The sequence below is a fragment of the Calliphora vicina genome, chromosome 3, assembly GCF_958450345.1.
Source record: "Calliphora vicina chromosome 3, idCalVici1.1, whole genome shotgun sequence".
In the NCBI taxonomy this organism is placed as follows: domain Eukaryota; kingdom Metazoa; phylum Arthropoda; class Insecta; order Diptera; family Calliphoridae; genus Calliphora; species Calliphora vicina.
In genome coordinates, this window is record NC_088782.1 from 97,985,562 (window position 1) to 97,999,686 (window position 14,125).

A 14,125-nucleotide genomic window follows, 5' to 3' on the forward strand; every position below is an offset into this window, starting at 1 on the left:
TAAATTCTGGGATTTTCCAAATCCCGTTTTTCATAAATAAATAAGGAAAATTGTAATTTTTGTGTGCCTTTTTCATGTATTTTGACATTCTACATGTCCGAATATCGCAAAGTGATGTTCTGCAAAGTTGTTAAGCTCAACGCCTGCGAAAACATAATAAAGGAAAGCGGTATTTTTGGCTTTCTTTGAGTGGGGCTCTAGAAAATCAATTCTTTACCTTTTTTGTAAGTTATCTAAAAAAACTCAATTTAAATCCTCTTCAATAGAAATTGATTTGATACTCATGGGCTAAAAGATATTATCAATAAATGTAAAAAACCCAAATAACTATATCGAAACCAAATTATAATGTAGATTTGCACTTGCAAAAGAAATAGATAATTTTATTTCTGAAGAAACAAGAGGAAATACTTGCAGATTTGTTAAAAGCATTTGCAAACGGTTTTGCCAATGTGAAAGATGTTTTTCGGCAGCAATATATTTCGGAAAAAATAGATACAATAGTATACTTAAGAAGCTCCCCGGGATTTTCAAAAATCAGTCCCGATTAGTTGCATTAAGAAAGTAATTATATGAAAGAAAAATGTTGATATATTTTTTGGACAAAATACTGAATTGCTATACTGCTTATTGGAAACATAGATTATAATGAAATAAAGTTCAAATATCCTGTTTTTTATTACAACCCCAAGCGATATGGAAAAAAAAGTTAAAGAATAATACATGCATAAACATAATTATTTCTCAAATATGAAATCTATGTAAAATTTAGGTTGAGTTCGTTAAAATACAATCGAATATCGATTCGCCAATCTCTGAACCTAACCCATCCATTCATTTAACAAATAAACAAATACATTGAAATATGTTTGATCTCTTTCAGCTTCAAAGTTAAAAGAGACCAAACAGCTGTAGGTAGGTATATCAGTTTTGACCAATCAAATGTCGTTAAGAGTTTGCAACAATGCAATAATAGTGATGTCAAGTGACCCCGTCGTGCATTTTTATTGTTAGAGATCACTGCCCAATGAACAATTAGTTTTGGCGGAGAGGAATCTCGTTAAAACTTTTAGTTAGTTAAACTTGTTAAATAAAATAGAGACAATGGGTTTCAGAATACTTTGGATCCAAAGTTTTAATTATTGCTGTGAGTAACTAACTAACTATAAAAATGTTGTATTTTATAACGTTCCTATTCATAATTGATCGACTGTATGTTACATTGTACGCCAGCAACAAGAAATTTATAAATATTATTGTATGTGTCATGTAATACAAACCATCTCATGCTAAATACATTAAATATATGAGGTTTATAAAATTAAATTTTTAAATTACTTCCATATCAAGGGATGATCAAATGATGTTTAACATTTTGATTAACACTTTAATCATTTATGTGCAAGTGCAAGTGAATGTGTTCGACGTGTTGGTATTTATATACAGCATTACAACATGTAAGTTATTTGCTGCAAATACAACATAACTTTATTACTATAATGCTAAAGCTAAAGATATTCAATTGATTCAAATAAATTTCAAAATATTTTCATTGAATATCAACTATCATGGGTATTTTGCCCTTGAGCTATCATTATTGTATCGGAGTATCAAGTTTGTTAGATTTGCCTTTAGTCTACATTTGGAAAGGGTTTTTAAATTACCTTATAAATACACTGGCGGGACGATTTCTGATTGGTATTGGTTATCTTTGAGAATATTCTTCCTCTTTTAGCAGATACTCTGCTAATGGGTTGTGTTACTTTTAAATGTCTTTAAGTTACATTTAAGACCCAGTTACATTAAATACTCCTCAAAAATGTTGCTGGGTTGAATTAATTTTCCCTCAATACTCACACTCAAATACAAATATACACACAAGTGAGAATGTTAAGGATTTAATGACAGATTATTAAATCAAATTTAAGAAAACCTGTAATAAAATACTTGTAGAGTATATAATGTCAGGATTAGGTAGGTAAAATCCATCTATTAACATAATCAATAGACAGACAAACAATTAAATGGGATGAAAACTCATCCAAGCACCAAACACTCATACAACTGCACAATCATTCAAAACGATCAGCATTACGATCTACGTTTGTATGGGTGTATGATCTCGTAAAATGAAAACTGTCCATACATAAATATTGATGTTCTTTTTTTTTGTTTATTTTTTTGTTTTTTAGGAGTATGATCATGAGGATGTGTGTGAGCATTTGTGTGCACATACATGTCTACAGGTGTTTAGATGAATCTATGGGAGTATAATAAAATATTGCCTTGATGTGAACCTTTAAAACATTGTATTATTATAATTCACCATGAACAACGTGAACACGAATTCAATAGTAACAGGAATAATGCTTTTAGGGTTGCCAGCTGCTTTTGTAGTATTGGGGTTCAAATGAAACAAAGGATTGTGGAAATGTGATAAATATTAATGAATGAATAAATATACAAACAGCCTTAGTATATACCCAACTGACCAGAGCATTCGAAAAGTTTATCACCATCGCACTATCGTCTATCATTTTTCGCTTATTCTCTAAGATTCGAGAACAATATCAATAACGAATGACTAACAATCCTTCTAGGGCATCTTCAGCATATAATTCCGTTATTCGGACATTAGTGATAGTACAATTCTATGTTTATAAATATACATATCCATACACTTTATATTTTGATGTTATGCTAAAATGGTCAGCTCTCGGTTCTTTGCGGCGTGTAGGAGGGTATTTACATCGCTATACCCTGTCCAGTCCTGGATATTTTTCAGCCATGATGTTTCTTTTCTGCCTCTACCAGGTCTTCCTTCAATTTTCCTTTAAGGATTCGTTGTAAAATGTTGTATTTATTGCTCCTCAATATGTCTCCTAAGTATGAAGATTTCCGTTTTTTATAGTTGATATTAGTTGTTGGTCGACATTCATCCTTCTTATGAAATCATCATTTGAGGCTCTGGCAGTCCATGGTATTTTCAGAACTCGACGGTATATCCACAGTTCGAAGGCCTCCAATTTCCTTTCATTTGACTCATCAGGCTAATTGGTCGTTGCATTTCTTAACATTATATTTTTTTTTTGGTATGGCGATGAATGTTGATTTCAGCCAATCTTCTGGATAAAGACCCTGTCGTATATATGATTAAATAGTTTGACTAGAAGTTGTACGTTATTGCTGTCTATTAGTTTCAAAACTTCAGAGGGGATTTCATCTGAACATGTTGCCCTTTTGTCCTTTAAGCATTTGATAGCATATTCCACTTCGTTTCTTGTTATTGGTGCTCCTGTCATTGGGGTATCCATATTAGGTTCAAAAGCCGATCTTCCATTATCATTGAAAACCTTTGCTACATAATCCTTCCAAATCAGTTTTCTGCCCGCCAAATCCAATACAGCAGGTGATATTCTTCTATACACCCCGGCGGCTTCCTTTAGTTTCCTGTGAAGGTTAAAGTTGTCAATTCAATCCCTCTAATTATTCAAATTCAATCCCTCTAATTATTCATTATACAGATCATTTAGTCCTATATTTCTTCTTTTATCATCATCTTCAGATATCATCCAAAGTAATTTATATCGTTTTTAAACGTCTGTTAAGAAAATTTGTTTGGTTAACATGGTAGTTTACTAATCGCCAACAGTCAAGAAGAGTTTGCTTGTATGCCTACCTAGCACCCATTGATCCCCATATTGCGGTTTATAAATTGTATAGAGCGTTACTCATTAGAAGGGGACCACATCAACATTGCCACCCTACATGTGTCCAAACTACCTTTAATAGATCCCAGCGGAATTGCAACTGACACCGCGTTAGATATATTTAAAGCAGATCCCATTCTAACTTGCTCGCCTTGTCTTTAGTAGTAGAATCTATGCGAAGGGACCAAACTTATGTAATATCAGATATACGACCCAGCCTTGAGAGCTCTTTCCTAGATTGACTGATTAATATAGTCGAGCATGCAAGTTGCTATATGACTACCAACTTGCATGCTTCCACGAGTTCAAATTCATCAGAAAATACACCGGATCCAAAACCACATTGGCCAACGGTACAACGATTACTGTAGAAACTGACCTAATGAAGAAGAGGAAGAGATTGTATATCACCTTTTCTGCCAATGCCCGGCTCTGACAACCCAGAAAGAACGCATCCCCGGAACACATGCTTGGATGAGCAATCAAGGATGAATCTTAGACGAATCTACTCCATTATCAGGGAATCTGGTTGGTTAAACTCGAAGACAACGGAAGTATTGTAAATATTCGGCTGATTACCTCTTGGGTATCACAATGAGATCAGGTTTGGCTGCCCATGGATCCTAACCTAACACCACATTTAATTTTAAAGCGGTCTGTATATATACTGATCTCCTAGTCATCCACGAGGTTACCCCTACACCAATCATTTCAAATAAATCTATCAAAGTCCATATGTGGAGTAATATTTTTAAAAGATTTATTCAAGATCTGTGGAAATTGGGCAATTATATTCTTCATCTCCAACATCTAGTTGCACTGCAGACAGTAGTGCTTATTATGTGAAGATCAATAGGAATGAGTTGCAGTTTCTCAGAAGAAGGAGTTCGCAATGCTCCTTGCATGCTTCCAATGCATGCAGATCTCTGAACTTTATATAGCAGGTCCACAATATAGCTGCTAAGAAGAGACTTGAAGATGAATTTATAAGAAAAAACATGTATCCATTATCTAAAGAAATAGTCTAATTTATAAATGATTATTTTGAAATTTCCTTTTGATATACTAAATTTCCAACTAGGGTACAAGGAAGGAAACTAATTTTCAGATTCATCCATGAAAAGCGTATAAAGGTCGTAAAGAACGAAAATTCCACTTACTGACAAACGAAAAACTCAACCTCTTTCATTTGTACAGCACAGGTGCGGATCCCGAGGGGGTGAAATAGGAATTCCCCTGGATCCTCGCGAAGTACAGCATATAATTAAAAGGTTAGATAAATGGTTTCAAACCAAAAAATCAATGCACCAGATGAATACAACTATAACTTCCAGGATTTAACAAAGGAACAAATATTTTGGAATTTAGGCATAGCAGAGAGCAAATGGAAAAATTACTGGAACATCGTAAAAAATTATCCTCCAAACCTTACTTGGACCTATAGTATGGACTGCCAAATCTATAATACAGTTGGCTCCTGAAAGAGATAACTCTGAAGTTGACTTCCATATTCACCGGATCTTAATGAAAAGGAAAATGTCTGGGGTTTTGCTAGAAAATTTTACGAAACAATTTGAAGGAAGTAGTCCTAAATATATGCAAGAAAAGATGTCTGAACCATCTGATATATCCCAGAAGGCTGATGATATATCCAAGAAGTAATATTTAATTGAAACCTTTACATGAGTTCAAGATAAAACTTGAATAATCCTCATTGATTTCCGTTACTGGAAGAAATTAAATCTAAATATTCCCTCTGGGGAACCATAACCACCCGGGTGCACTGAGGGTATATACTGACAGCTCGATGAATGAGAGTAGGACTGCAGTATACTACAGGCGGTGATTTCTGTAAATAGAAATGCGTCAAACTGACTCGAGCATTCAAATGTAGCACCAATCCTAAATTAACATATCTGTAGATCTTGGAAAGCCGGGTGTCTTAGAACCAAATAGCGAGACATTCGAAGGTTACACTGATTTTGGATTTTGGGATATGACAACTGTCTGGGCAACATGGTTGCGACTGAAATTGCTAAACGGGTGTCGAAGATAAAACAATTCGAGCTGTTGATTTTGTGAACTTATTTTTATTAACTTACTTAAATGATGAAACGAGACATCGTATAGAGAGGCAAGGGTATGTGGTCTAACTACGACTATCGGAAGAAACGTCGCTGATCGGGTTTTATCGCGATGAAATTGGAACACTGATATCTATCATAACAGGCATAGGGAATCATGCTACGGAGTTGTCATAATGATGGGTAGTAGGGAATGATAAATCACTTACTATGTTACTGACCGTCATTGGGTGGAAAGAGGTCCATTCGACTCTAATTTGTTTAGGAATAAATTAAACTAAATTAAAATTCTGTAGTAACATCTAGCGGTGACCATTTATAGAAAATCAATGTGAAGTTAAAAATCCAAAAATTTTCCAAATCTTTTTACATCACAATCCCAATGGTAACTCTTTACTGCATCATAATTATTGCCTAAAAAACTACAGCTGATCATGATGGCATACCAATGTTTCTTCTAGCATAAACCTGGCTACTGATATTGATAATGACGTCGTTGTTAATGATAATAATGACGATGATGATGGGAAAGAATTTTAAGATATTCTCTAGAACCTGTTATAAATACGAAAACTCTCATACACCACAATCGTAGCCAACACACAACAAAAATACTTGTACACACAACCAGACACACATTTGTTGTCTCGTACACTTGTTGCAATTGTTGTTGGTGCTGGTGGTTGTAGTTGTTATTGTTGTATTTGGAAGTCAACAACGTAATACTACAACTTGATTTACAACTAATAAGAAAAAATAAATCGTCGTATGTACATACTTATGTAAGCAAGTGATCGTGAATTTTCATTTTCAATCAAATACAGAACGTTATTTGTTTCGGTTTATTTTTATTCATTTACTTTTTTTTTTTTTTGCTGTTGGTTTTCGTCGTTTTCGTACATTCCAGATGGGTACGATCCCCATACCCATCCATACAATCATGCAAGTTGTAGTAGTAGTTGACGGTATTTTTGTTTGTTTTTGTTTTTATTTTGCAAAAAACCGCTATTCGAACGTTACTTAAAATTCTATACAGTATTTCTTATCACTCTTACTCTCTTTTGCACAACGACATTCATACACAGTTTTATATTGTTCTCTTTATTTAGAAAAAAAAAATGACAAAGTCGAATATGTTCTCTCTTCACTAACTCTCTATTTTTAATAGAGCTGGGTTTTTGCATGAAAATTAAAGTGCTGCCAGATATGTGAATTTATTTTCAATATTCCAGAATTATTTTGATTCGATTTATTAATATAATTAGATAATCTCGGGCCTTCAATTTGGAAAGCATACAATGAAATAAAGAATGAACAAAATTAATATCGATGGACCTACTATGGCACCGTTTCAAAAACTGATAGGATGTTCATACAAAAGAACTCGAAATCTCTTCACTACATACTTACGAAACTGTAATCAGTGGATTCGTGAGTATGATATGGAATTGACATCCATATTCCTAGGATGATAATGTAATGGATAATGTCTAAAGGCTTGTTAGAAGAGTATTCGAAGACCCTAGAAGATGCATTTTCACAATTCAATAACTTAGTTGGACCGATAACATGGACTCCCTTTGAAAATAAAAAAGTCCTTAAAGGACACAATTGGCCATAAAGGACACAAAAATGAGGACCATTTTTTACAATTTAGAAACTTATTTGGACCCATGGCATGGAACGAAAACGGTCCAAAGATGTAAAACAGTGGAATTTGTCTCCATATTCCCCGAACTTTATTGACTATTTATGGAGGCTTGTTAGAAAAGTTTACGAAGACTCTAAACAATTTGAAACAATAGCCCTTAGAGGACGCAATAAAAGATGCCCGAAACTCCTGATGATCTTCATGATGGCTGTATTAGTGACACATTCAGAATTAAAACTGGAGTGAGACACTTGTCGCCCCTACTTTTTAATATCCTCCTGGAAAACATATTGAGATGAGCCGACGACATATGTTTACTATCCCACAACTCCAATGATATGCAGGCTAAGATCAGTGCAGTACAAACTGAAGCAGCTAAGGCTGGTCTAAAAATAAATATTTCCAAGACTAAGGCAATGAGAATTAATGCTTCTAACAACAGAGCATTCGCAATAGACGAGAAAAATCTTGAAGACGTATCAATTTTCTGCTATCTCGGAAGTCTTCTGACTATAACAAGTGGTTCAGCTGACGACGTAAGAAACCGAATAAAATCTGGTAAACATTCGTTTGGTATCTTAAATCCCATATGGCGATCAGCACATTTTTCGAAAAGAACCAAGCTAAACCTATTTAATGCCTGCATGAAATCATCACTTCTCTATGGATGCGAATCGTGGAATGCAGCGCAGAAGGAGGTTAACTCGCTACAGGTCTCGCTTCATAAATCGCTGCCGGAGAATTTTAAAAATATTCAAATGAAACCTCCCAAAACCCCGTACATGTCGAGATGCGAACAAGAAAATGGCGCTGACTAGGGCATACTCTACGAAAGCCCGTTGACGATGTCACAAGACAAGCTATCGAGTGGAACCCACAAGGAAGCCGTAGAAAAGGAAGACCATCACACATCTGGAGTCGCCAAATCGAAATTTAAGCAGCCAACCAACACAAGGGATGGAACGAGATAAAAACACTTGCATCGGACAAATCAGAATGAAATAAATTTATTATGGCCCTATGCTCCTTATAGGAACTACGGGAACTTATATATATACGATGATCCAAGTCATTGAGGGTATTTAGTTGTTAATAAGCCTATTCGAAAGTGTTCAAGGCACAAGTTCAGTATTATTTAGAAATAAATATGGTTTCCACGACTCAATCGTTAGAAAAATTCTAAAGTATTTTTAGAGTTTAAATCAATAACATATCGAGGAACCCTCGGAAAGCAGAAATAAGACATATTGATAGTTTTTTATGGCAATTCATATCTTCAGAAAGCTGTCATTAACACATCGAGAAACAAATCATAAGTGTCATTGTGACAACCAAATTAGTTGACAATCCAATTATTCAATCTTCATGATGGGTATTATATTTTAGTTGGAATTTGATTGTTTCAATGGTAATTTACTTTTAACAACTGACTTTCTCAATTCGTTAAATCGAATCTGTTTATGCTATACGTCAAATGTCAGACGAATCCATCCTGTTTTATGTACCTTAAAAGAATATGATTTCCTTCTGCTTTGATTGAAAAGGTCCTTTAGATATTTTATGGGACCGAAAGTAATTAAAAACAGTTATTTTTCACGATAATCTTTAAAAATAGTCCCAGATTGGTCAGTCGGCCAACAAGGTCTACGTCAATTTCATGGAGATTGAATTTGTTTTGGGAAATGCCATCAATTGGATAAATTGAGAAAACTGATTTAATTTAACTCTAAAATTATCTAATCTTCGCAAAGGAAATTTGATTAATTTTCTTAATTGCACTAAAACTCGATTATTTCCCAAATCACCGAAGGGATCATTATGGAGTCAGATCTGAAAATATATAAAAAAAAAAGTTGGAAAACCGAGCTAAATATAAAAGCTGAAGTAAATTTATTTATTTTACCATTAAGGTTAATCATTTTCAGTGACTGAAAACATATTTGGACTGCTGAATGATTGAACAAACATATCACTAATATAGAAAGATCACTTTATGTCATGATCCAAACTAAAATAGATTATGATATGCTTATCATTAGAGAATTCCTAACTAAATATCTAATTACAAACGATTTCTATTCCCCAACTGGGAATTAGTAACATTATTTTCCGGTAACTTGGTTTTAGAAAAAAACCAAAAAGAAAATCAGCTGCTTAGAAAACAACAACAACATTTTTTATTTACTATAATTTTTTTTATTATTCCATTAACAACAAATACTAAATTTATATGTTTAAAAAACAGCTGTTTAACAACTGATCATTTTATTTTATTTTCTTTCTGTGAACACAACAAAAAATAAGAATGACAACAATTTCATTCAGTCTCAATGGCTGCATGCTGACGATGTTGATGACGAAGGTGATGCATGATCAATCGATTAAAGTCTATCGATCAATGGAAAGAGAGAAGATAATCAACAATAACGAAAAACATACCGCCTGACCGATCAACATTTAAAAGAGCCAAGCCAAACCAAACCAGCAACCAGTCAGCCATGCCATGCGACCGATCAGCAATACTTTTCAACAAGATCGTAGATGTTGTTTTGTTTGCATGTTGTTGCTGTTGTCGTTGTTGTCAATTTCAGTATTAAACGGCGCCAAACCTACAATCGCCAAACACAACATTTTTTTTAGTCTTCTTCTCGTGGCCTCTGTGGAACGAACGTTCAGACTTGCAGATCGGTTGTTAGGTTAGTTGGTTTGTTGGGTGTGTTTGTTTGTTGGCTTATGTTTATTTCACTGGTTGGTTCGGTGTTTGGTTGGTTGATGGGTCGGTCGGTCGTTTGATCATTAGGTATCTACTGCTACTACAAGTACTACTACTACGATTTCATGATTACGATTCATACATAGTGGAGTGGAGTGTTTGTTGTTATTGTTGGTGGTGTGTATCGTTTGTTATTGTTTTTTTTTACTTATTTTTTATTATTATTTATATATTACTACTTGTTGATTTTATATTCGATCGTTCAAACTCACAGATACTAACGCACACCTTAACATGAATATTTATTATTTAGTATTTGCCTTACATCCACGACAAACTGTTGATTGACGGACGAACGGGCAAGCTCGCCTCGCTCACTTACGATCACTCTCATTTAATTCGTTTTTTATTGACTTGAGTCGAATCGTAGTATGTGTTTAATCTCGTTCGTTCAGCTCGTTTCGTTCAAATGTTCGCATTGTGGCATTAGTCTTTGACGAAAGCGGATGCGGATACGTTCAGACGCGGTTTTCAAAACGGTTAAAATTAAAAGCGTTTAACAAAGTTCTACTTGATACAAAGTTTTTCACACACACTCAAGCACGCACAATTTTCATTCATTGTTTCTGCGATCACTGCTTTTAATTTGAATTGTTTTGTAGTGTAATCAATCGATTGTATGAAACTATTTTGTTGCGGCTCAATTGTGTTTAATTCAAAAATTCTTAAAGAATTTTCATTAATATCGTGTTTTTTTAAAAAGAAATATCGTTTTGTTTTGTTTCATAGTTTTGTTAATTCATTTGTTTAACAAATAAAAGTTTTATTAATTTTCAAAAAAGTAACAGTGCCATATATGTATGTGATTTTTTGCCAATTCCTGTAAGGAATTTCAAAATAATAAAAAGTTATATTATAAAATTTATTAAAGATAACTTAATAGCAATTTAACCAATGCTATTTTGCAGATTAAATATTAAAACATATCCAGCGGAGTTATAAATAAAAAGGTAGGATTGTAATTGGTGTTTTATATAAAAAAAATAACAAAATTAACGTTGAAACTTTTTATTTCACAAGAAATAAAACAACTAAAATTTATTGTTAGAAAAAATGATTTTATATTAAAAAAATAAACTATGGACTTGATGCAAGATTTTAAAACTTACAAATAAATTTAAAAATCATAAATTCTTATTATATTCTAAAGTAAAGTGGTGAAATATTAATATGATTATTGTGAAGCCTTTAAAGCCGGTACTATTAGACAATTAATTTTGTTAATCTAACACCTTTATAAATTATGGTAATTGTATTAAAATAGAAACTGTTCGATATTAAAATAATTTTTAAACAAAATATAAGAAACATCTAAAGGTTTTTCTCTTTATATCGGATCGTAAGTAAGTTTTAGAACTATTGAAGTGAATTCTTCCTTGGATATATTATTTTTAATACATACAGGTTTATTGCTGTGTTGAAAATAGAGAATTACAAAAATACATTTTATTTAATTTTCCTTTTAAATATTTTAATTTATTTCCCTATCAAAATTTATTTATACAAATTTGAGGAGGACTTCTTTGTCGTATGCTCATAGGCTCTACGAGTTATTTCTTCTTATGGCACAGAATGGTGTGGGGAGCACTGATTTAATTTGAATTTAAATTATTATAGTAAATCCGAACACATTTTTAATAATTTATACTACGAATTGCTTAAATATTTTTACATTTTTATTGGTGAACAAATTTTAATAAAAAAATGTTTTGTTAAAATATTTTTTTATGAAAAATTTTTCTTTTGGGAAAAATTATAATATATTCAAACAAATTTCAACTTGTTGATTTCAAATATCAAAATGCTTGAAAGTTTATGGGGTATATTGATATTAGATTTGGTCCGTCAGTCCGTCAGAGTTCAACCTCAATTATATGATTATTGTAAAAATTAACTTCCATAATCTTACAAAGGAATGACAGTCCATGATGAAAATATAAATCAGATACGTATTTACTACATTAGTTGTGTTTTGGATCCGATCTTACAATGGGCATATATTGGCCTTTGAACCCACTCAGTATGACATTTATGTCAGGGCATTCTAACTTAATTTTCCAAGCTGAGTAACGAAGAAAACCGTCGCTGGCTGGCTGGAATTAAATCCGCAAACTCCATACTGACAGACTAGCACACTACGAACAAGCCTATCGGAACACCCCAAACATTTTAAATAATCATTCTGGTATTTGTAAAAATCTCTGTACAGCCGCGATAGAACAGTCGATAGTGTGCTGAACAATTACTCTGAGGGTTGCGGGTTCGATTCCCGCAAATCAATTCCAAAGTGAAATTGGTGCACCCCAAATTTTAAATAATCTTTCTGGTATTTGACGAAATGAAAGATGATATGCTGCCAAATAAAAATCCAAAAGTATTTTAAAAGATAGTTCGAGTTTCCAAAAAATAGTCTTAAATTGGGCAGTTATATAGAGTGACTCATTTGCGTTCTCCATGAGGTACTTAGTAAAGGGGTCGAAAAGAGAAAATCAATTACTTTATCCAACTAGTTCGAGTTATAATTAAAATCATTCCATTGCACATAAGATGATATCCAGCCTTCTGAAGTCTGTCTCCAAAATATCGATCAGGTAGTGCAAGAAGAAGTCACCCAGTATGACTAATTACTGATCAGCCAGACCGGGCAGTGGCAAAAGAGTTACCCTACCATTTTTTTCAGTCCTTCAATATCCTAGCGTGCACACTGAGCAGGACGATAGCAGTGATCATGCCACCACATTCAGCAGTCGATCATGCAGAATGCTTATTAGAGTTGCTGATCAATGACAGTCATACACAGGGCATATGACCGCCTCAAACGACCATCTTGTCTGTGTACAATCACTCGTCCTTCTTGACTCATTGTTTGCACGATGAAAGCAAGAGCGAGGATACCCTTTAGGTCAGTTTCAGGCACATTTTGGTCTACCGGTACCCAAACAAGTCCAATTGTATAATGTTTTACCATCTAATATGGAGATAACCAGCAATTCAGGACAACATTGGATTTCATATAGTTCAGAAATATGAGATTTCAAGGCTGCTTGACTATGAGTAAAAACTGAAAATTCTATACGAAGTTTAGTGTTTATTCGACTGTGATCTCAGCCTATAGAATACTAAACTAATCAGACAATCTAAAAGAAACAGGCGTTATCATCCATACACTAAGGATAAATATAAACCATCAGGGTTACCTAGAAGATATTGTATAATTCCAGACCACCCATAAGAGATTTCAAGGCTTCCTGACTCTGAGTATAACCTAAAAATTGTATCCGAAGTTTAGTGTTTTTTCGACTATGATCTCAGCCTGAAGAACATTTATACTGCTCAGCCGTTTGCTTCCTTACACCAAGGATGAATACAAGTGAGACCACCACGTGACCGTTACATCAAAGCCTCATCCGAAAAAAGGTCTGGGTGTGTTTAGTCCCTTTTGTCCGTAAGTTGAACAAGGAAACCAATAAGTTAGCTTGGCGGAAGCATTTTGGCATGGTACTGAATTAAAACCATTTTTGGAAACAGTACAGTTCAACAATTCAACTAACTTTAGAAAATGGATTTAGAAGATAATTATTTTGAATTGTATTTTTTAAGTTTCAAAAAGAGAAAAATTAGTCTATTAGTAATTTCAACAGTTCGGAATTTTTGGATGTCAAATAGTACAATAGGACTGAATTTTTCATTCCAGGTCAGTATAAATAAAATGAAATCGGATTGTAAGTTATAAAAAGTTTCTAAAGGAACAAATCTTCATGGCAGAAACAAAAGTTTCAAAATTTTTTTTCGATCACTTTAAAGACTTATTGATCGTACTAAGTTATCAACAAGATTAATGAGTTCTTTCATTCTTTCTGTCATATTGGTTGCACGTCGACCAATTTTGTGACCAGTACTAGATTCA

At 33.4% G+C, this 14,125-nt stretch overlaps 1 protein-coding gene across 1 annotated transcript in view; it reads left to right on the forward strand.

The window, feature by feature from the left end:
- Positions 1-10,574: 10,574 nt before the first annotated feature.
- shd (shade) overlaps positions 10,575-14,125 on the forward strand; it is a 67,156-nt gene continuing 63,605 nt past the window's right edge. Inside the window, exon 1 of the mRNA XM_065504514.1 lies at positions 10,575-11,168. The gene's annotated coding sequence lies outside the window, so the exon portion shown is untranslated. The remainder of the gene's footprint in view (positions 11,169-14,125) is intronic.